Below are 22054 nucleotides of genomic sequence, written 5' to 3'. Positions count from 1 at the left end.
AACACAAATGGGAAAAACAACATTAAGTCTTAAAGCTGGAGAATATTCTCTCTTGAATCCATGTCCTGCATTCTGGGCACACTGGTGTGGGGATTGAGTCCCCAAAGCCTTGGGCAACAGAGCTACCCTCACAGCATTGCGGGGCTCTGCTCTCACTTCAGTCCTTGAGGGCTGGAGTTGGGTGCCTGGAACTACACCCTGTGTAGTTCTTTCTCAGGCTGGAACTACACACTGTTGGTTCTACGGATCTGTTCTCGGCAGCAGTCCCACTCCCATGGCTCCATTAGGCATTACCCCAGTGGGACTCTGTGGTGACCATGCTTCCACTACTCCACTAGGCATTGCCTTAGTGGGGACTCTCTGTAGCATCTCTGACCTCACAGTTCTGCTTGGCATTGCCTGAGTAGGGATTCTGTGGTGGTCCTGCCCTGCAACAAGTCTGCCTGGGCAGCCAGACTGTTCATGACATCCTTTGAAATCTACACAGAGGCAGCTATGCCCCACAGCTCTTGCGTTCTGTGTGCCTGCAGAATTAGCACGATATGGATCTTAGAAAGTTTCTGACTTGTGCCTTCTGGAATTGTGGGTCTAGTCACACCTGGACCTGCTTGAGCCATGGCTGGGGTGGTCAAGGAGCACCAGAATGTGCTCACACTTCAGTCCTTGAGGGTTGGAGTTGGGTGCCTGTGGCTTTCTCAGGCTGGAACTGCATACTGTTGGTTCTGTGGATCTGAAGCACAGATCTGAGGCAGCCCTAGGCAGGAAGCCCATGGAGGGTACCCCGGGTCAGTCCCCCAAAACCATTCTCATCTCCTAGAGCTCTGGGCCTGTGATGGGAGGAGCAGCCTCAAAGGTCTCTGAAATGCCTTTGGAGTCATTCTTTTCCTATCTCAATGAATAGCCTCTGGCTCCTTTCTATTTGCACTGATCTCTACTCTTCATGTGGCCAGGCTGCACATTTTCCAAGTTTTTTCACTCTGTTTCCTCTCATATCTTACAATAAGCATTAAAAGTAGCCATGCAGTAGCCTGAGGGCTTTGCTGCTTAGAATGTTTCCCCGACCAGATAGCCTAGTTCATTGTTCTTAAGTTCCATGTTCTCTAAGGCCCTTGGGTATGGACATAGTTCAGCCAGCTTCTTTGCCACAGTGTCATAAGGATGACCTTTACTCCAGTTACAATATCTTATTCTGCCGTTCTGTCTGAGGCTTCATCAGAGTGGCCTCTACTCTCCATATTTCCACCAACGTTCTGGTCACACCACTTCACTCTAAGAAGTTGCAGACTTTCCCTAGTCTTCTCTTCTTTTGAACCCTCACCAGAATTACCCTTAACGTTCCATTTATGGCAATATAGCCTTTTTCCAGCATTTGCTTCAAAACTGTTCCAGCGTCTTCCCAGTTCCAAAGCTACTTCTACATTCTCAAATATTCATTATTACCAAGAGTCCCACTTCTCCATGCCAGTTTTCTGTCTTAGTCTGGTTTGTGTTGCTATAACCATACGTGAGACTGAGTAATTTAGAAAGGAGGAAATGTACTTCCCACAGTTCCAGAGACTGGGAAGTCTGAGAGTATTTGGCGAGGGCCTTTGTGCTGCACGATTACGTGGTGGAGGGGATCACATGGCAGGAGTGCAAAAGCGCATGCGCGTCAGCTCACTCAGCTCTCTCCTCCTCTTCTTACGAAGTCACCAGTTCCATCACAGTGGCTCCACACTGATGACCTTATCCAAACGCAATTAGCTCCCAAAAGCCCCACCTCCAGTCAACATATGGATTTCGAGATTGAGTTTCCAACATGCAAAATTTAGGGGACATATCAAATCATAGCAACCCCACTGGAAGATGGTTCCCTGAAGATGGAGAACTCTGTGTGGTTCACTCAAATCTTAGTCCAGCACCTGGCATGTGGAAGTTTCTAAATAAATATTTGTGGAATCCAAAATTATATTTTCCAAAGAACAGCTTGTGTTTTAAAGGCCTATACTAGCTGGCATTTTGGTAGGATAAATTCTACCAATTACAAATGTCTTGGGAAAGATATATTTTAATAATTTCCTGTGATCTTAGTATTTTTTAGGGCTTACTCAAGAAAGCATTGTATACAGGTCAGATGCCTTTTTGATGGTTTTCTTGGTTTTTTACACAAAATGATAAATGCTCTAATGAAGCTTTAAAAGCCACAAAATTAAATACAGGGATTTTTTCCAGGAGCTGTTGAAATACACAGTTGCTCTTAAATTTCCTCAACCCTCTGAGCCAACAGCTATAGGGTAAAGGCTTTATTAGTGTCATTAGTGTTAGGAAAATCATTTGGGGTTTGAGTATTCATAAAAACATTTCATTTTTAAATAATACTGAATATTCCCCAAATTACACAAATTCTGGCAGAGCTCTTGCACGCTGCTGACAAGAATGAATACACGAGATGTTGGATTATGACACAAAATACTCTTTTGGAAGCAATTTCTTTTAGTGTGTGATGTGCTCTCAGAAGTAACTCTTACATGTGTTGACCTGTTTCTTCAATGCCTCATGTGACAGTTAAGATGCTCAAGAAAGGATGCTCCAATGAACTTCATCAGATGTTAGGATATGAGTCTGTGGAGGCTACTGTGAAAGCTTTTGCTCTTCTGATAAAAGAGATGGATGTAATGGGTACATCTTGTGTTTTGGGTTTTTTTAAATTTTATTTATTTATTTTATTTGTTTATTTTTTTGAGACAGAGTCTCACTCTGTTGCCTAGGTTGGAGTGCAGTGGCGCCATCTTGGCTCACTGCAACCTCTACCTCCTAGGTTCAAGCGATTCTCCTGCCTCAGCCTCCTGAGTAGCTGGGATTACAGGTGCCTGCCACCATGCCTGGCTGATTTTTGTGTTTTTCGTAGAGACGAGGTTTCACCATGTTGGCCAGGCTGGTCTCAAACTCTTGACTTCAAGTGATCTACCCACCTCAGCCTCCCAAAGTCCTGGGATTACAGGAGTGAGCCAGCATGCCCAGCTTGGGCCCAGTTTTTTTTTTTTCTTCATTCCTTCGTCTGCTTTTGAAGATGGATGTAATGGTACAAACTCTGGTGGTCTTTTTGCAACCATGGAGGAAAGCCCAGAGAAATCTCAGTGTTACTAATGATGTTAGTTTAAGTCCTTCAGGAAGCAAATGCCTAGATAATAGTAAATGGGCAAAGATCTTGTTAGGGGATATGCCTGTGTAAGGGAAAATAGGGAAGGGGCCAAATAAGACTAGGAGAACCACCAGATTTTGATGACATCTTACTCCATCTAACTCAAGAAGAGAGGGAGAGAAGATTGGGTGAAGGCATCTTAGACTGCTCTACAGTCTAAGGCAAGTTCAGCAAAGCCATCCAGGAGTCTTCAGGCCAAATGTGGCTGTCTGAGGAGTCCCAGGTCTTCCAGAAGTGGATTGATCTTGGCATCCCTGCCGCAGAAGCCACTGGTTGGGAGCCACCCATGGAATGCATGGCTTTTGCACAAACATTGCAATAGATTTTAAAGTGCAATGGCTGACACCCTTGGTCAGCTGGGTGTCTGTGAGGCCACAACACCATTACTGAACCACAGCCAAAAACCGACTTCCTCTGGACTACTTGCTGTCAGACAAAAATAAGCTCCTAATTGTCTGTACCCTCGTCCCATTTTCTACAAGTTCCTGCTGAACACATTCCTAACAGAAACATCCTTCACGCTGAATAAGCCCAGCCTCCCACCAATTCAGGTCTCCCTTTTTCTTATCCTCTCTCTTGTCTCTATTCTTCATTTTCCTCCCTCCAATTTCTCATGCAGAGCAGCATATTTCTGTCTCTTTGATTCTTGAACTCCTGCCAACACTCAGCCCTCAAGGTCCCACCTTCAACCCCAAGTTGAAGTGGCTTATCAAGTTGTTTTTCCAAAACAAACACCATTCTCTCCTTAAGAGGAATTCTGGTGCCAGGTGGTAAGATAAAAATTTCAGGGTCAGGCACAGAGATTCATGCCTGTAATCCCAGCACTTTGGAAGGCTGAGTCAAGAGGATTGTTTGAGGCCAGGAATTCGAGACCCCATCTCTCCAAAAAAATAAAAATAAAAGAATTAGCCAGGCATGGTGGTGCATGCCTGTGTTCCCAGCTGCTTGGGAGACTGAGGCAGGAGAATCACTTGAGCCCAGGAGGTCAAGGCTGTGGTGACCTGTCTTGGCCCACTGTACTCTAGCCTGGGTGACAGAGTAATACCCTGTATTAAAAATAAGAGACAATGAGAGGAAAGGAAAGAAGGAAGGAAGGAAGGAAGGAAGGAAAGAAGGAAGGAAGGAAGGAAGGAAGGAAGGAAGGAAGGAAGGAAGGAAGGAAGGAAAGAAAGAAGGAAGGAAGGAAGGAAGGAAGGAAGGAAGGAAGGAAGGAAGGAAGGAAGGAAGGAAAGAAGGAAGGAAGGAAGGAAAAGAAAAAAAAGAGAAAGAAAGAAAGAGAAAGAAAGAAAGAAAGAAAAAGAAAGACAGACAGAAAGAAAGAAAGAAAGAAAGAAAGAAAGAAAGAAAGAAAGAAAGAAAGAAAGAAAGAGAAAGAAAGAAAGAAAGACAGGCAGGTGGGGGGAGGGGAGGTGAGGTGGGGGGGAGGGGAGGTGAGGTAGGGGAAGGGGAGGGAAGGCGGGGAGGAGAGGGAAGGGGAGGAAGGCGGTGGCTTACGCCTGTAATCCCAGCCCTTTGGAAGGCAGAGGAGGGCAGATCACCTGAGGTCAGCAGTTCGAGACCACCTTGGCCAACATCATGAAATCCCGTCTCTACTAAAAATACAAAAACTAGCTAGGCATGATGGTGGGTGCCTGTAATCCCAGCTACTTAGGAGGCTGAGGCAGGAGAATTGCTTGAACTGGGAGACGGAGTTTGCAGTGAGCTGAGATCGTGCCATTGCACCCAAGCCTGGGCAACACGAAAGAAACTCCATCTCAAAAAAAGAAGAGAGAAAGAGAAAGAAAGAATTTCAGCTCGTTGTGCACGTGTACACACATACCTATGTACACTACAATTTTTCTCTGGGGTAGGTTACTTATCGACCTCCCTAACTTGTGAACTACCTTAGAACTAAGACCATGCCTCTTTTTGTGTAACTCAATTTTATTATTATTTCAAACATACAGCAAACTATCAATAATGATATAATACTCAAAACCACACCACAGGGATTTAACAATGCTAGCGTTTTACAGTATTTGCTTTGAGTTTTATTTTAAGGAACAATTTATAACAAATGGTGATAGCTACAATAATGCTAACATAGAGTATTGAACACATGCCAGCTGCTGTTCTAAATGCTTCATACGTATTAACCCCTTTTAAACCTCACAAAATTGTGAAATAGATATTAATGTTGGCTCCATTAACAGTTAAAGAACTTGGAGCACAGAGATGTTAAGTAACTTGCCCAAAATCACGCAGCTAATGAGTTTTGGTTTTTTTTTTTTTTTTTTTTTTTTTTTTTTTTTTTTTGGAGGGGGTGGGGACAGACTTTTACTCTGTCACACAGTCTGGAGTGTGATGGTGCAATCACAGCTCACTGCACCCTCGACCTCCAGGGCTCAAGCAATCCTCCTGCCTCAGCCTCTCAAGTAGCTGGGATTGCAGGTGCACACCACCACACTTGGCTAATTTATGCATTTTTATAGAGATGGGTCTCACGATATTGCCCAACTGGTCTCAAACTCCTGGGCTCAAGCAATCCTCCTGTCTCCACTTCTCAAAGTGCTGGGATTACAGGCATGAGCCACTAGGTCTGGCCTAAAATATCTTTAATTTCCCTTGTCTTGTGGCTTTCTACCAAGAAGATGCCTAGATCTTTCTTTTATTAGTTTTCTATCATTGCATAACAAATTATCCCAACACGAAATGACTTAAAACAATAAGGATTCAGGGAGCTGGCGCCATCGGGAGGTCCACTCACTTCGGTGTCCGGCAGTTGCTGCTGGCTGTGGCCTGGGCTCCCAGCCTGGGCTTCCCTCTGACACAATGGCTGGGTTTCAAGAACAAGTGACCAGAGAGACAGAGAGTCAAGCAGAGGCCGAGTTGCTTTCATGACCTCAGAAGTCACATAGTATCACTTCTACCGCATCTGATGGGTCAAGGTAGTTACAAAAGTTGGCCTGGGTTCAAGGGGAGGGAGCATAGACCCTGCCTCTCAATGGAGAGGCATCAGTCTACATCGTGAGGAAAGTGGGTGGGATGGGATATGCACTCAGTCTATCACAGATCCTGACAAACAGGCAGCCTAGCAGGCGCTCTTTCCTGGAGGAGAGTTGATTCTTTCTAACCAATTGGATTCTTCTAGAATGTATGAGAATGGCCTTAACCAATGTGTCCACTATGAAAGCAGAGCAGGAGCAAAAGTTATTGTACTTTTCAACTTTTGTATAGCTAGTACCATGCTTTTTTCTTTACTTGTTCAAATAGTATCAGCCCTTAAAACATGGAATATACAAGCAGTCTTTAAAATCTAGCCAAGTGACTGGAGGCGGTGGCTCACGCCTGTAATCCCAGCACTTTGGGAGGCTGAGGGAGGTAGATCATTTGAGGCAGGAGTTCGAGACCAGTCTGGCCAACATGGTGAAGCCCCGTCTCGACTAAAAATACAAAAAATTAGCCGGGCGTAGTGGTACTTGCCTGTAATCCTAGCTACTCAGGAGGCTGAGGCAGGAGAATTGCTTGAACCCGGGAGGCAGAGGTTGCAGTGAGCTGAGATCACGCCACTGCACTCCAGCCTGGGTGATGAGAAGAAAAAAAAAACAAAAAAATCTAGCCAAGTCTCTTTTTCTTAACATTTAACGTGTTTTTCCCTCCAGTGACATGGGTCATGGCCTCCCCTGCTTCACTTTGTCTCGTGAACCCATAACCTATAGGCCAGTCAGGGCCCTGAACCCATAACTAATAGGCCAGTATTGGCACCAGCTTCATCCACAGTTTCATCAATAAACTCCTGTAACTCAGAGCAGATTTGACAAAGGTCGGGGGTGCTACGCTATCCCTGCATATGTGTAGACAGACCTATTGTCTGGCTAGTTTATATTCCTGGGATGAAGCACATGTAACTCATACCTTGAAGAAATAAAGGCAATATCCTATTTGACAGTTCAAAAGACTTATTCTCCTTGTCCTGATAGAGAATATCTACTTCCCAGAACTGAGCAAGAAAACGTAATAAAGTGGAAAAGCCTCTTGAAGAAGAGGTTATGACATTTTTGCTTTGAAAGAGAATGGCAGGTCGCTTTTAATGGTCACATCACACACATGGTGGTGTTCTGAGAAAGTGGCGGTAAATCGAGGAAACCCTTAATGTTTTCTTCCGTGTAACCACAGAAAGTGCTAAGCGCACCGAGTTGCAGATTATCACCTGCTAAGGTTTTCAATCTCGTGTATGTGCGCAGAGCACCAAGGCTCACAGCAATTTCCTTCCTATCTGGAGCTGTGCATAGAGTGAGGGGGAGATGGCGCTGTCTATTACAGAGAGCCTCCTTGTTTCTTTGTTATCAAAGAAAATAAGCCTTCTCCCCATTCCCTGTGACCACTTGTTTTCCATTGTCACTACATAAGTAGCTCTGTGGTTTCAGCCATCATTTTCCTAAGGAGTCAGTTATTTAAGTTCTCTAATTTAATCATCCTAAGATTGTCTTCCTACCTCAATTTAATAAAGGAAATTAAAATGTATTTTCTTTTTGTTAGTATCCTCAACTGCTATCTGCTTAAAAATGTGGATATAATTGGCCACTGGAAAGTATGAGAAACAGATCATGTTTACAAAGAAGTGTCTCTCTTTTTAAAAAGCATGTGAATAAAATTTTTAAATCCCCATGAGGAAAAAAAAATCTGCCAGAATTTTAAGTTGAAAGAGATTTCATTTCATAGCAAGAACTGGTAATGTAAAATGATCTTTCCAAATATAAACCCACAGCTTCCTGGTAATTGTGTTATTTTTAAGACAAATAAGGTGTTTTTTTCTAATTTAGTGTTTTCCAAAAACCCTTTCTGCAGTCTGTCTGGGAGCAATCAATGGAACTAAATTCATGCCACCTGTTCCCATTGGTCTTCAACCCTATGTATCTGGAAAATTACGCTAGTCATCTTTCCCCGGGATGGATGATTCTGAAACCATAAATACTCTTTTTATTTTTGAGTAAGAGACATTAAGATTTTTAAACTACTTGGAAGATTGACAATTAATTTCTTTTTTCATCAAGGAAAACATACACTGATGTTTTTAAACAGCCTTATTGAGATATAATTAAAAGAGTATGCAATTTGTTGATTTAATGTATATAATTCACATTTTTTATATATTCACAGAGTTGTGCAACCCCCACCACCATCCACTTTTAGAACATTTTTGTCTCTCAAAAAAACAGCAACAACAACATCAACAAAAAACCAGCCCTATATCCATTAGTAATAATTCCCATGCCTGCACTAACTCCCAGGCCTAGGCGCACATTAATCTACTTTATGTCTCTGTTGATTTGTCTTTTATGGACGTTTCATATAAAAGGACTTATACAACATGTGATATTTTGGGACTGGCTTATTTGACTTAGCATAATGTTTTTGAGGCTCATCCAAGTTACAGTCTCTATCAGTACTTCTACTTCATTGCTTTTTATTGACAAATAATATTCAATTATTCAGCTATACCAAATTTTCTTTATCCATTCATCAGTTGATAAATGTCTAAATTGATTTCACTTTTTAATTATTATGAATAATGCTGCTACAGGCATTCATGTTCAAGCTTGTGTGTGGACATATGTTTTCCGTTCACTTGGGTATATACCTATGAGTGGAATTGCTGGGTCATATGGTAATTCTATATTTAACTTTTTTTGGGAACTACCAGACTGCTTTTCACAGGGCTACACCGTTTTACAATTCCACTAGCAGTGCATGAGGGTTCCAATTTCTCCATGTACTCACCAGTACTTGTTAGAGTCTGTATTTTTTACTATAGTCATCCTAGTGGGTATGAAGTGGTATCTTGTACTTTTGACTTGCATTTCCCTAATGACAAATGACATTTAGCATATTTTCATGGGCTTATTGGCATTCTATGTCTCTTATTTCAAAAAATGTCTACTCAAATACTTTGCCCAATTTTTTAATTGGGTGTTTTTCCTTGTTTTTTGTTTTTGAGATGGCGTCTCTCTCTGTCACCCAGGCTGGAGTCCAGTGGCATAATCTTGGCTCACTGCATCCTCCACCTCCTGGACTCAAGCGATTCTCCTGCCTCAGCCTCCCAAGTACTTGGGACTACAGGTGCCCACCACCACGCCCAGTTAATTTGTTGTTGTTGTTGTTGTAGAGACGGGATTTCACTGTGTTAGCCAGGATGGTCTTGATCTCCTGACCTCGTGATCCGCCCGCCTAGGCCTCCCACAGTGCTGGGATTACAGGTGTGAGCCACCGCGCCTGGCTACTTGGGTTGTTTTTTAATTCTCCAGAGTTTTTTTACACAATATGGAAGCACATCCTTTATCAGATATATGATTTGCAAATATTTTCCCTCATTCTGCAGGTTGGCATTTCACTTTCTTGATAACATCCTTCCATGCATAAAAGTGTTTAATTTTGATGTAGTCCAATTTTATCTGTTTTCTTTTGTTTCTTATAATTCAGGTACTATATCTAAGAAATCTCTTCTAAGAGTTTTATGGTTTTGTTTTTTTGATTTTTTTGTTTGTTTTCAGATGCAGTCTCACTCTGTCTCCCAGGCTGGAATGCAATGGTGCGATCCCGGCTCACTGCAATCACCGCCTCCCGGGTTCAAGCAATTCTCCTGCCTCAGCCTCCTGAGTAGCTGGCATTACAGGTGCCTGACACCACGCCCAACTAATTTTTGTGTTTTTAGTAGAGATGGGGTTTCACCATGTTGGTCAGGCTCATCTTGAACTCCAGATCTCAAATGATCCACCCTCCTCGGCCTCCAAAAGTGCTGGGATTACAGGCATGAGCCACTGCGCCCAGTGAGTTTTATAGTTTTAACTCTTGCATTTAGCTCTCCAACCCATTTGGAGTAAATGTTTGCATATGATATGCAATGCATTCTTTTACATGAGGATATCCAGTTGTTCCAGCACCATTTGTTGAAAAGATTATTCTTTTTCCACTGAATTGTTCTGGCACCCTTGTAGAAAACCAACTGATGATAAAAGTAAAGCTTTATTGCTGGATTCTCAATTCTATTCCATTGACTTATGTGACTATATCTATGTCAGTACCACACTGTATTGATTACTATAACTTTTTAAAATTTATTTTTTATTCTTTTTTATTCTCTTTTTTTTTTGAGACAAAGTCTTGCTGTGTCACCCAGGCTGGAGTGCAGTTGGCATGGTCGCAGCTCACTGCAGCCTCTGCCTTCCTGGCTCAGGTGATCCTCCCACCTCAGCTTCCTGAGTACCTGGGACCACAGGTGTGTGCCACCACACCTGGCTAATTTTTAATTTTTTTTTTTTTTTTTTTTGTAGAGATGAGGGCCACCCTATGTTGCCCAGTATGGTCTCAAACTCCTGGACTCAAACAATCCTCCCATCTTGGCCTCCCAAAGTGCTGGGGTTACAGACATGAGCCACAGCAACTGCCCTGATCACTGTAACTTTGGTAGCAAGTTTTGAAATCAGGAAACGTGAGTCCTCCAACTTTTATCTTCTTTCCCAAGTTTGTTTTGTCTATTTTGGGTTCCTTGCACTTTCATGAGAATTTTAGAATAAGTTTATCAGTTTCTACCACAGACCAGCTGGGATTATGATGGAGACTATGTTGAATCTATAAACCCATTTGGGGAATGTTGCCATTTTAGTGATATTGAATCTTCCAAACAATGATTTATACCATTCTAATGCATTTATTGAGGACTTTTAAATTTATTTCAGCAATATTTTATAGTTTTCAGTGTATAAATTGTGTATTTTTGTTAAATTTGTGCCAGACTATTTTATTCTTTTTGATGCTATTATCAATTGAATTATTTTAATTTCCTTTTTGCAATATTTATTTTTAGTGAGTAGAAATAAAATTGACTTTGAATATTCATCTTATATCCTGTTACCTTGAGGAACTTGTTTACTAGTTCTAATAGTTTTTTAGTGGATTCCTTGGGATTTTTTGTATACAAGATCATGTCATCTGTAGAAAGAGGTTGTTTTAATTCTTCCTTTATACTATGGATGCTTTATTCTATTAATAGTGTGTATTACATTAATTGATTTCTGACTGTAAACTCACCTTGTATTCCTGGTATAAATCCCACTTGCTCATGGTGTATAAACCTCCTTATATGTTGCCATATTCTGTTTGCCAGTATTTTATGTTTGTATTTTTGTGAATTTTTGTATTCATAAGGGATGTTGGTCCTTTTTTCTTTTCTTGTAATGTATTTGATTTTGGTATCCGGGTAAATACTAGCCTCGAAGAATGGGTTGGGAAGTGTATCAGTGAAGCCACTTGGATTCGAGTTTTCTTTTATAAGAAGTTTTAAAATTACTAATTTGATCTCTTTACTGGATATAGGCTGATTCAGATTTTCTACTTCTCTAATCAGTTTCAGTAGTACATGTCTTTCTATGAATTTTCCATCTCATCTAAATTATCTGCTGTTTTTGGTATGCAGCCCGTGGTATGCCCTTATAATCCCTTGTATTTCTGTAAAGTCAGTAGTAGTGTCTCCTCTTTCATTTCTGATTCTAGCAATTTGAGCTTTCTCTCTTTTTCTCTTGGTCTATCTAGCTAAAGCTTTGTCATTTTTGTCCATCTTTCAATAATCAACTTTGGTTTTACTGATTGTCTATATTGTTTTCCCAGTCTTGATTTTATTTTATTAATTTCTACTCTAATCTTTATTCTTTTCTTCCTTCTACTTGCTTCAGTTTAGTTTGCTCTTCTTTTGCTAGAGTCTTAAGGTAGAAGTTTAGGTTACTGATTGGAGATCTTTCCTGTTTGTTAATATAGGCATTTATAGCTATAAAATTCTCTCTAAGCACTACTTTAGCTGTATCCCATACGTTTTGGTATGCTGTGTCTTTATTTTCATTTAACTCAAAGTACTTTCTGATTTCCTTTGGATTTCTCTGCCAGCTCAAATTTATTGTTGAGCCCCTTTGTAAATTTTTCATTTCTGTTTGTACTTTCTACGTCCAGAATTTCTATTTGGTTCTTTTTAATAGTTTCTCTTTATTGATACTTTCTTTGTTGTTGTTTTTTGTTTGTTTGTTTGTTTTGTTTTGTTTTGTTGAGACAGGATCTCACTCTGTGGCCCAGGCTGGAGTGTAGTGGCATGATCTCGGCTCACTGCAGTCTCTGTCTCCCAGGTTCAAGTGATTCTTCTGCCTCAGCCTACCAAGTAGCTAGGATTACAGGTGCCCACTACCACGTCTGGCTAATTTTTGTTTTTAGTAGAGAAAGAGTTTCACCATGTTGGCCAGGCTGGTCTTGAATTCCTGACCTCAAGTGATCCGCCTGCCTTGGCCTTCCAAAGTGCTGGGATTACAGGTGTGAGCCACCGTGCCTGACCTTTTCTTTCTTTTGTTTTTATAACTGGCACTTGTGAATATTTTTAGCTATTTTCTTCTAATAAGACATTGCTATCATATCTTCCTTTAGTTTTCTTTCTTTTTTTTTTTGAGACGGAGTTTCACTCTGTCGCCCGGGCTAGAGTGCAGTGTCCGGATCTCAGCTCACTGCAAGCTCCGCCTCCCGGGTTCACGCCATTCTCCTGCCTCAGCCTCCCGAGTAGCTGGGACTACAGGCACCCGCCACCTCACCCGGCTAGTTTTTTGTATTTTTTAGTAGAGACGGGGTTTCACCGGGTTAGCCAGGATGGTCTCAATCTCCTGACCTCGTGATCCACCAGTCTCGGCCTCCCAAAGTGCTGGGATTACAGGCTTGAGCCACCGCACCCGGCCCTTCCTTTAGTTTTCTAAGAAGGATTTTCTTTATTTCTTTGAACATACTTAGAATAGCTGTTTTTATTTTATTTTATTTTATTATTTTATTTTGACAGAGTCTTGCTCTGTCACCCACGCTGGAGTGTAGTGGTGCAATCTCTGCTTACTGCAACCTCCCCCTCCCGGGTTCACGCCCTTCTCCTGCCTCAGCCTCCCAAGTAGTTGGGACTACAGGCACCCGCCACCGCGCCCGGCTAGTTTTTTTAATTTTTAGTAGAGACGGGGTTTCACCATGTTAGTCAGGATGGTCTCGATCAGAATAGCTGTTTTGAAGCCTTGTCTCCTGGGTCCACTCTCTGGACCCGTTCAAAAGCAGTTTTGATTGCTGGCTTTATTTTTTCTCGTGTATGGGTCACACTTTCTTATTCTTTTGTTTTGTTTTGTTTTTGCATGCCTTGCAATTTTTTTGTTGAAAACTGAAAATTTTAGGTAATATTTGGTAGCAACTGTGGATACTGACGCCACTGCTAGGGGTGGTGGTGGTTATTGTTTGCTGGGGTTTATTTATTTGCTTAGTGACTTGACTACAGTAATCCTGCAGTCTGTGTCCCTTGCCGTGTGCAGCCTCTGACATTCAACCTCAGAGTTCTCTGACCTTGTTACTCTCTTTTAGCCTGGCCACTTAGGCTAGGAATCACTTCTGGCAGGTCACTTTCTTATTATTCAGATGTTGTACTTAAGCCTGCTTAGCAGTTAGATGTTTATTGTTGGAAATGTGTGTGGCTTGAAGGTTGCTAGCACAGTTGTGGCGGAAGGGGTTACCTTTTTCTCTCGTGTTCTAGTATCTTAGAGCTCTGTGGTCACTCCTCTGATCACACCCTGGAAAGGTACAGCCTTGGACATGTACACAGTCTTCCAGACTGCCAGAGAAGACTGCAATATTATTATTTATTTTTATTTGTTTATGTTTTGAGACAGGGTCTCATTCTGTCACCCAGGCTGAGTGCATAGCTCACTACGGCCTCAACCTCAAGGCTCAAGTGATCCTCCCACCTTAGCCTCCCTAGCACCTAGGACTACAGATGTGCGCCACCACGCTCAGCTAATTTTTAAATTTGTATTTTTAGAGATGAGGTCTTGCTTTGTTGCCCAGGCTGGTCTCCAACTCCTTGCTTCAAGTGATCGTCCTGCCTCAGCCTCCCAAAGTGCTGGGCTTACAGGCGCCAGCCATCATGCCTGGCCTCTTTGCCATCTTGGCTTGCCTCTCCCCTGGGGCAGAACCCATGCAAAACTGCAAGGAGCTGGGGTCAGGGACCCACTTCTCCCAGAGTGATGAATGCCCGGATCTGCAAGTGGGTACTAGGGGTGGCGGCTATTGCAGCTGTGGATAAGCCTGTTCTTCTTGGCTTGTCCATGGCAGCATAGAACCTCCCTGCTACTCGTGAGTGAGCTGGGGTGGGGGTGACAGTGGTCCCAGTATTCTTAGCCTGCTTCACCTGGAGTAGAACTTCTACCCTACAAACAAGGCAGGCAAGATGGGGAAAGGGAGGTTGGTACTGCCTAGAATAGAGCTTCCGCAACACAGGGCTGGGCGCAGGAGGGGTGAAACCATAGCCTCAGACTGGCAGGGGGAAAGGGGGGATGAAAAGAGAGTCCCTATCATCTTGGCCACACCTGCCCAGAGTGGAGGGTGCAGAACAGGTAGTACTTCCATTAACACTGAGCAGGGGATGCAGAGGGTAAGGAAACAGGAAGTGGCTCAACTGCCACAGACCCTTCCTAAGAAGGTTTCATATATTTTTTTGAGGGACTTTTTCTTTGTTTCCTGTACACCCTTTGAACAATATCCAGGGGCTTTAAATTATTGCCTTTTTATTATTTTCACCACTTGAGGTGTTTTGCTGGAGAGAGGGTCTGCGGAGCTTGCTTCACCATTCTGAATGTCCTGTCCTACACGGATGGTATTTTTAACCTCCATATTTGAGTGGATTGATGGTCTTTTGACTGCTCCATTTGGGAGGAATGAAAGCTAAGAAAGTCATTAAGGGCCAAAGGATGGGAAGTAATGACTTGTGTATGTTGCCTACAAATAGCAGTTGCTTAATGCAAACTCTGGTTGCCTCTTAAAATTTTAAATGATGTCATATTTTCTCCACTCCACCCTCAAAAGTTATCAAAACAGAATGCTGGTAGCTCACTTTCATTTCATATCACAAATAAGTGACACATAGTATTTTCAAGTTGGAAGGAGACATCAGACAAATGAGGAAATAAGTCCCAAGAGGACAGGACTTGCTATTCTAGTTTTCCAATTACCGTAGGAACTAGGAAGTGGTAGTCAAACACAAATGATGTCTTTAAAATGGTATTTTCAAATCGAGTACTGTTTCTGGGTAGCACAGACTATTTATAACTCAGCAGGGTCATAGCAGGCTTTATATTCTCCAAAGAATGCATTTTCTTTCCTGAGACAGAGGGCCCTAGACAAAGAGCTGAATCAAGACATTCCTTCATATCAGCAACAATTTGAAAGTTCAGTTCAAACACAATTTGAAATCTAAAGAACTCAGATGTAACATTTTAAAATAGAAAGATAATTCTCTACTTAAAAAGTTATCATGTCAGTTCTGTTTCTTTAAAAACAAAGCCAGTCATATTAAGAAATATTTCTTTTTTCTTTTTTGAGATGAAATTTCACTCTCATTTCCCAGGCTGGAGTGCAATGATGCGATCCTGGCTCACTGCAACCTCCACCTCCCAGATTCAAGCGATTCTCCTGCCTCAGCTTCCCAAGTAGCTGGGATTACAGGCATGTGCCATCACGCCCGGCTAATTTTGTATTTTTTAGTAGAAACGGGGTTTTGCCATGTTGGTCAGGCTGGTCTCGAACTCCTGACCTCTGGTGATCTACCGGCCTCAGCCTCCCAAAGTGCTGGGATTACAGGCATGAGCCACTATGCCCAGCTATTTTTTGTATTTTTAGTAGAGACAGGTTTTCACCATGTTGGCCAGGCTGATCTTGAACTCCTGACCTCAAGTGATCTGCCTGCCTCGGCCTCCCAAAGTGCTGAGATTACAGGCGTGAGCCACCGAGCCCAGCCAATATTTTAATTTAAAAAATTGTTTTAAATTTAAACCGCTTCATGAATTTGCATGTTATCCTTGCACAGGGGTCATACTAATCTTTCATTTATTCCAGTTTTAGTATATGTGCTGCTGAAGCAAGCACTGTAAATTTTGTCTTACCACAATCCTTTGAAGTAGAAAGTAGTAACAGTATTAGTACTCATAGTGGAAGTTGGGTTTTAGTTTTACCTCTGTCAGTTATTGACTCTAAACCTTGGGGAAAAATCATTTAATCTTCTTGTGCCTCAGTTTCCCCAGAAGCTACACCCCTAGCATCCTGTGGTATTCTAGAACACTATTACTTCTAAATGTTTTGCAGGATGCTATTAAACATTAGGAGTGGTAGAGTATTCACACCTTCATTTTGGAAGTGAGGAAACCAGACCATCTGCATGTTTACTGTTTGGCCAGTATCAGACAGCCAGGGAGCAGGAGACCCAGGGCTTGAACCCAGGTTTCTCCTGGCACATCTGCGCTCTAGACACAGTGAAAGTCAATGGGCTCTAACACACATTGATTACCAAGGTGTTCCAGGAGCTACAAGATGAGCAAAATAAGGCCTCATCCTCAGGGCTTTTCCATGCCGCCTCCTGGCCCTTCCCACTCCTTCCTGTTGCACATGGTGTCTACTCTGCCACAGATGGGTCTCAACATTGACGTCAGGAATATAACAGCCTCTCTTGGTGTCTACCAATGCTTTGCCGCTGCATAAGTCATTCAATTTCTCTGTGCCTTGGTTTTCACTTGAAAAAACAAAACAAAACAAAAAAACCTTCCAACTGCAATGTGATGCAGCAAAGCCCAGCTGACTGCATAATGAATGTGAAACTTTAAAGCACAAGAATGGAGTATAGTACCTGTCTCTAGTGACACCGTTTCTCCAAAGCATCTCTATGTAACAATGGTTTTCATATCCTCATAAATATACAACGACATAGCACACTGGGAGTATAGTTACAACAAAAATGTCCCATATAATGAAGGTTGTCTTGGCGGGGCAGGGTGGCTCATGCCTGTAATCCCAGCACTTTGGGAGTCCAAACCAGATGGATCATGAGGTCAGTAGGTCAAGACTATCCTGGCCAACAGGAGTTAGTATTCTACTAAAAATACAAAAATTAGCCGGGCGTGGTGGCATGCACCTGTAATCCCAGCTACTCAGGAGGCTGAGGCGGGAGAATCACTTGAACTCAAGAGGCGGAGGTTGCAGTGAGCCGAGAAAGTGCCATTGCACTCCAACCTGAGCGGCAGAGGGAGACTCCCTCTCAATAAATAAATAAATAAATAAATAAATAAATAAATAAATAAATAAATGTTGTCTCCAGTCTTTGTCTATGTAGCTTGCACCTCCTGTATGAAGAATAACCCTCCTGTATAGAAATTTCACATAATAACATGTAAGTTAAGAATGAAGCCAGTAGGACAAGAGAAGACGTGAACTCTGAGAGATCTCCCACGCAGCTTTGTTCTGCAGTGCCATTCGTGTCTCTTTTCCATCAAGGCAAGCATTTCATTCCCTAACGCTGAGCTGACCACAGTGATTGAAGCCTTGGTGTAAGGCATAGGAAGCTCAGGGGAGAGTTTAACTGGGAAGAGGTGTCTCAGTGATCTATTGCTACATAACAAATCACCCCCAAAACTTAGTGGCCTAAGCAATGATGATTAGTTCTCATTATTCTGTGGTCCCAACTGGGTCACTGGTGTGACTCTAAGCAGCTGCTGGCCGGGCTGAGCTGTTGGCTAGGACATCTTTGTTACCCTCCACATGGCCTCCCCACAAGGTAGCTTAGGTTTCTACATAGCATGGTGGTCTCAGCGTTTCAACAGGGCAAAAGTGGAAGCTGCCCGGCCTCCTAAGGGCTGACCTGGCACCGCATCACTCCCACTACGTTCTATTGGTCCAAGCAAGTCACAAAAAGCTGGGCACAATAGTGTGCACCTGAGGTCCCAGCTACTCGGGAGGTTGAGGAAGGAGGATCAGGAGTTCAAGCCCAACTAGGGCAGCATAGGGAGACCCTGTCTCTAAAAACTAAAAAAAAAAAAAAAAAAAAGTCCTCAAAAGTCAACTCAGATTTGAGAGGAGGTAAGGGTAAATAGACCCCAGCTCTAGATGGGAAAAGTGATGTACTCATTCAAAAATGGATGGATTGTGGGTGGCCATCTTTTTTTTTTTCTTTGAGACAGAGCCTCCCTTTGTTGACCAGGCTGGAGTGCAGTGGCACGATCATGACTCTTCATCTTTGGCACAACCTACCATAGAGGGGGTTATAGAAGAGGAGACTTGTGACTTCTACGTGGTCACTTCAGACCTGCAGAGCGGGCAGGTGAGGTGAAAGAGGCTGTTTGAGAGTCCGAGCCTGTTGTGGAGAGATCAGTCCAGTGGTCCAGGTTCAGTGAGGGAATGATCTGGTAGTAGTTCTTCTGCAAGAACTTCTTCTTCTTTGGAAATTCTACACATAAGGCATGTCCATCTTCCCACTTCTCTCACCTCTGGGGAGGAATGGGGAGTTGGGTAGGGCTGATGGAGGTAGAAGGTGTTAGGGACTGAATCCTCTTCCTCCCAAAATTCATAGGTTGAAGTCTTAATCCACAATACCTCAGAATGTGACTGTATTTGGAGATAGGGTCTTCAAAGAGGTAATTAATTTAAAATGATGCTGTTAGCATAGGCCCTGGTCCAATCTGACCAGTGTCCTTATAAGAAGAGGCGATTAAGACACACAGAGATGTTGGGGGAGTAAGACAAGCATGGGAAGATACAACAAGAGGGCTGCCATCTGCAGGCCAAGGACAGGGGCCTCAGTGGAAACCCAACCTGCCAGCACCTTCATCTTGGGCTTCCAGCCTCCAGAACCATGAAAAATAAACTTCCGTTGTTGAAGCCACCCAGTCTGTAGTATTTCACTACGGCAGCCCAAGCCGATGGATACAGAGGAGAAAGGCCTCAGCCTGAAGGGTCCAGTAGAACCAAAGCCCACATGGAAGTGGGAAGGCCTGAAACAACAGGAGGATGGTCCAAGCCTCTGCAAATCCAAGGTGCCTGGTAGTGGGTTTGGACATAGTGACATGTCCGCAGGGTTCTGGAGCCAAGACAGCAAGAGAATCCTCCAGAGATCACAAACCACAGACTCAGCCCCAGGCGTGTCTTGTTGACCCCACTGTGTTCTTCAAGAAACTGTAATTCATCTCCACTACTTAAACATCAGAAGGTTTCATTCTTTTAAAAACATTAGGATTTCCAGCTTCTCTTGAACAATTAGAAGACCTCGCTACCCCGGCCTCACCTGCCTCTGTGGGTACAGGGCTGGGGCTGGGTTTTTTGTTTTTTGTTTTTTGTTTTTTTGTTTTCATTTGAATATCCATCGTCAAATGAGTGTTTCCCAGACAGGAGTTTAGTGAATAACAAGTGGGAAGGAGACAAGTACATTCTATCAAATTGCATCACTTTGGGGATTGAAGGTCTTTATGGTAATTTACGTCTTGTCATTACAGTGAAAAGAGTGTGATTCACCAGCTCTGCTTTGTTCATTGTGATTTACAGTGGAGGAAGTTATGTAATTAGCCGTATCCAGAAAAGGCAGAAGCCTCCAATATCCCAGGTAGGGCTTTTAAAGGGTTTTTGTGATCTTAAACTGAGTTTTTATAGGTGTTTCTATTTCCGGAAGGCATTGGAAAGAGCTGTAAGTGTACGCCTGTGTTCCAATTGCTTCTCACTTGACACTCTTCGATATGCATCGGCAGCCTGTGCATTCCTACTTCAGTGTAATGAAAAATCTCATTATAATTTGCACATCAAACAAGAGGGGATTGGTTACTCTTGCTGGGGGAGCCTTGACTGAATTTCTAGGCTTTTGAGAAACTCACAAACACTCCCAGTTGTTAATGTTCTTTGTACATAATATTTCAGACAGAATTAGCAACAGAATTACTGCTCTGACTGTTTGCCTTTCTTTCTTCCAAGATATTTTGCATATTTTAAAGAGGATTCTCTCCCTGTTCTCAGGTTAAATTAGTTGCTCAGAGAAGTTGCAGTCTCTTTCCTGGCACGGGGTATTTGAGCTCCACTTGGGGGAGCTGATTCTTTCCAGACTGTTCTCACCTGAACCTCATCAGGGCACAATGGCAAGACCTCTCAACTAGGCTGCATGGAACACTCCAGGGTCTTTGTTCTCCTCTCCTCCACCCCGCCTCACCCCTAAATCCTTCTCTTTTAGTGACCCGTTCTCGCAGCCAATCAACCTCCACAGACACCCTCCAACTGTCCCCAGGGAAATACACACTCTCCTGCCCTTCCTGGAAAATACCCTTCATCCACTTTTCCTGCAATCACTCGCTAAAGACTGGCTTTTCTCTTCTGGCCTGTCTGGTCCAACATCCATCAAGGATGTGACAAAAATTGTTGTCCATGTGCCATCTCCTGGAAGTTCTGCCTCCCTCCCCTGCAGGCAGGAATCTGTGGGGGCGGGGATAGACACCAGAGTGTGCCTGCGATAATAGGAACCCAAACCAGCATTTGTAGAGGCTTCACTGTGTGGTAGGCAGTGTGCTAAGCAAGGCATTGCATGGGCTAACTCACCGAAGACCCACTTCTGTACATTGGGGTAAATCTTTGTATTATGCCCACTTCACAGATGAGAAAACGCAGGCTCAGGCTTGCCCAAGATCACATAGTGGGAAATACTAAAGCAGCCTGACCCTAAAGACCTAAAGTCATGCACGTCTTTCATGAATTGCTTATATATGTAGTTATACAATCCTACACTTTGTTCCAGGAAGGATTTATAGTGATTCACAGAAACACATAAAGATAAGATAAAATTTTAAATTAACAGGAGGATAAACCAGGACAACAGGAAAATGAGGACAGGGAAGACCGAGTGGAGCCAGTGGCGATCTCTGTACACAAAATAAAAGCCAGTGGCATTTTGTCTGTATCACAGCTATAAAGTTATGACTGTGTCTGGTATCAAAGTCATTTCTGAGCACGTCTTATTTCACCACTGTTGGCTGCTTTAGGGGAGGGTGAGCCATCAGCATTTTCTCTCCCACATTTTATCCAACAACTATTTAATGCACAAATTTGATTATGAAGGAGGATGCATCCTCTCCCTCTGTCTGTCCCCTCCTCAATCTTGCTTGCTCCTGAAACAGGAATTTCTGCTTCTCTAAGGCCCTGGAGAAGAAGTTTCTACTTTCTGTGCACCTCCCACTGGATCCACCCCACCGGAGGAAAAAAAGTGATTCAGTTGATTAGGGCAGCGGCAAAAGCTGCCCCATTGGCCCACATTTCTCTACGGGGTGAGGTTAACTCTTTAAAAGATCCCCACTCCCCTGGGCATTGCTCTCTCTCTCCTTGGGCTCTTTCTCTTGGAGGTGACTGGCTGCAAGGCTCTCCTCCCTGACGGGGAGCAGGGACAGGGACGGTGTGTAGGAGCCTGCGGTCTTTGGCTGCTCTAAGTGAGCTTAGGTGGGAAAATCAATTCAGTGGAAAGTCACGGGACAGACATTTTGGCTTCAGATCCAGGTTTGCAGTAATAAAGTTGATGTTTTGATCCCTAAACTGACTTGTAGATCTGTTTCATATTTAGTTCAGAATCTGGAAGGAAAGAGTGTGAATTTTTTTTGACACTTTAAAATCTCAACTAATGATTTACTTTCTCACAAATATTTCTCTTCTTAAAATAGGGGGCCTTCTGGAGCCATCTCAGTTAGGAAAACTTGTGATCACAAGTAACCAAAAAAAAAAAAGCCATAATGGCTGCATTAATTTGGGTCCTATGAGAGTAAAATGCCAAGACAGGATTAAATGTGCAAGAAATTTATTGGAGCAGTACTGGTGAAGTGTAAAAAGGAAAAAGCCAGAGAAGGCAGAGAGCGCCTTCAGGCCATGGTGCTGGTCTGACACGTATGAAGAAAAGAGGTGGGGAAGGCGGATGGAGTTAGAGTGCAGTGCAGGTCCGAGAAAGTTTTGGCCAAGTCTAATGGGAATCCTTGATGCAATGTTGCCCGTTGGTGGATCCCT

At 43.0% G+C, this 22054-nt stretch overlaps 1 non-coding gene across 1 annotated transcript; it reads right to left on the bottom strand.

The window, feature by feature from the left end:
• Positions 1 to 16031: 16031 nt before the first annotated feature.
• LOC139362101 (U6 spliceosomal RNA) lies at positions 16032 to 16135 on the bottom strand. Its single transcript, XR_011620441.1, has one exon. It is a non-coding gene; the product is annotated as a U6 spliceosomal RNA (small nuclear RNA).
• Positions 16136 to 22054: the final 5919 nt, after the last annotated feature.

Source organism: Macaca nemestrina, chromosome 2 (genome assembly GCF_043159975.1).
Source record: "Macaca nemestrina isolate mMacNem1 chromosome 2, mMacNem.hap1, whole genome shotgun sequence".
NCBI classification, from domain to species: domain Eukaryota; kingdom Metazoa; phylum Chordata; class Mammalia; order Primates; family Cercopithecidae; genus Macaca; species Macaca nemestrina.
Note: the sequence above shows the minus strand (reverse complement) of the source record. Positions and strands in the feature narration are given on the sequence as shown.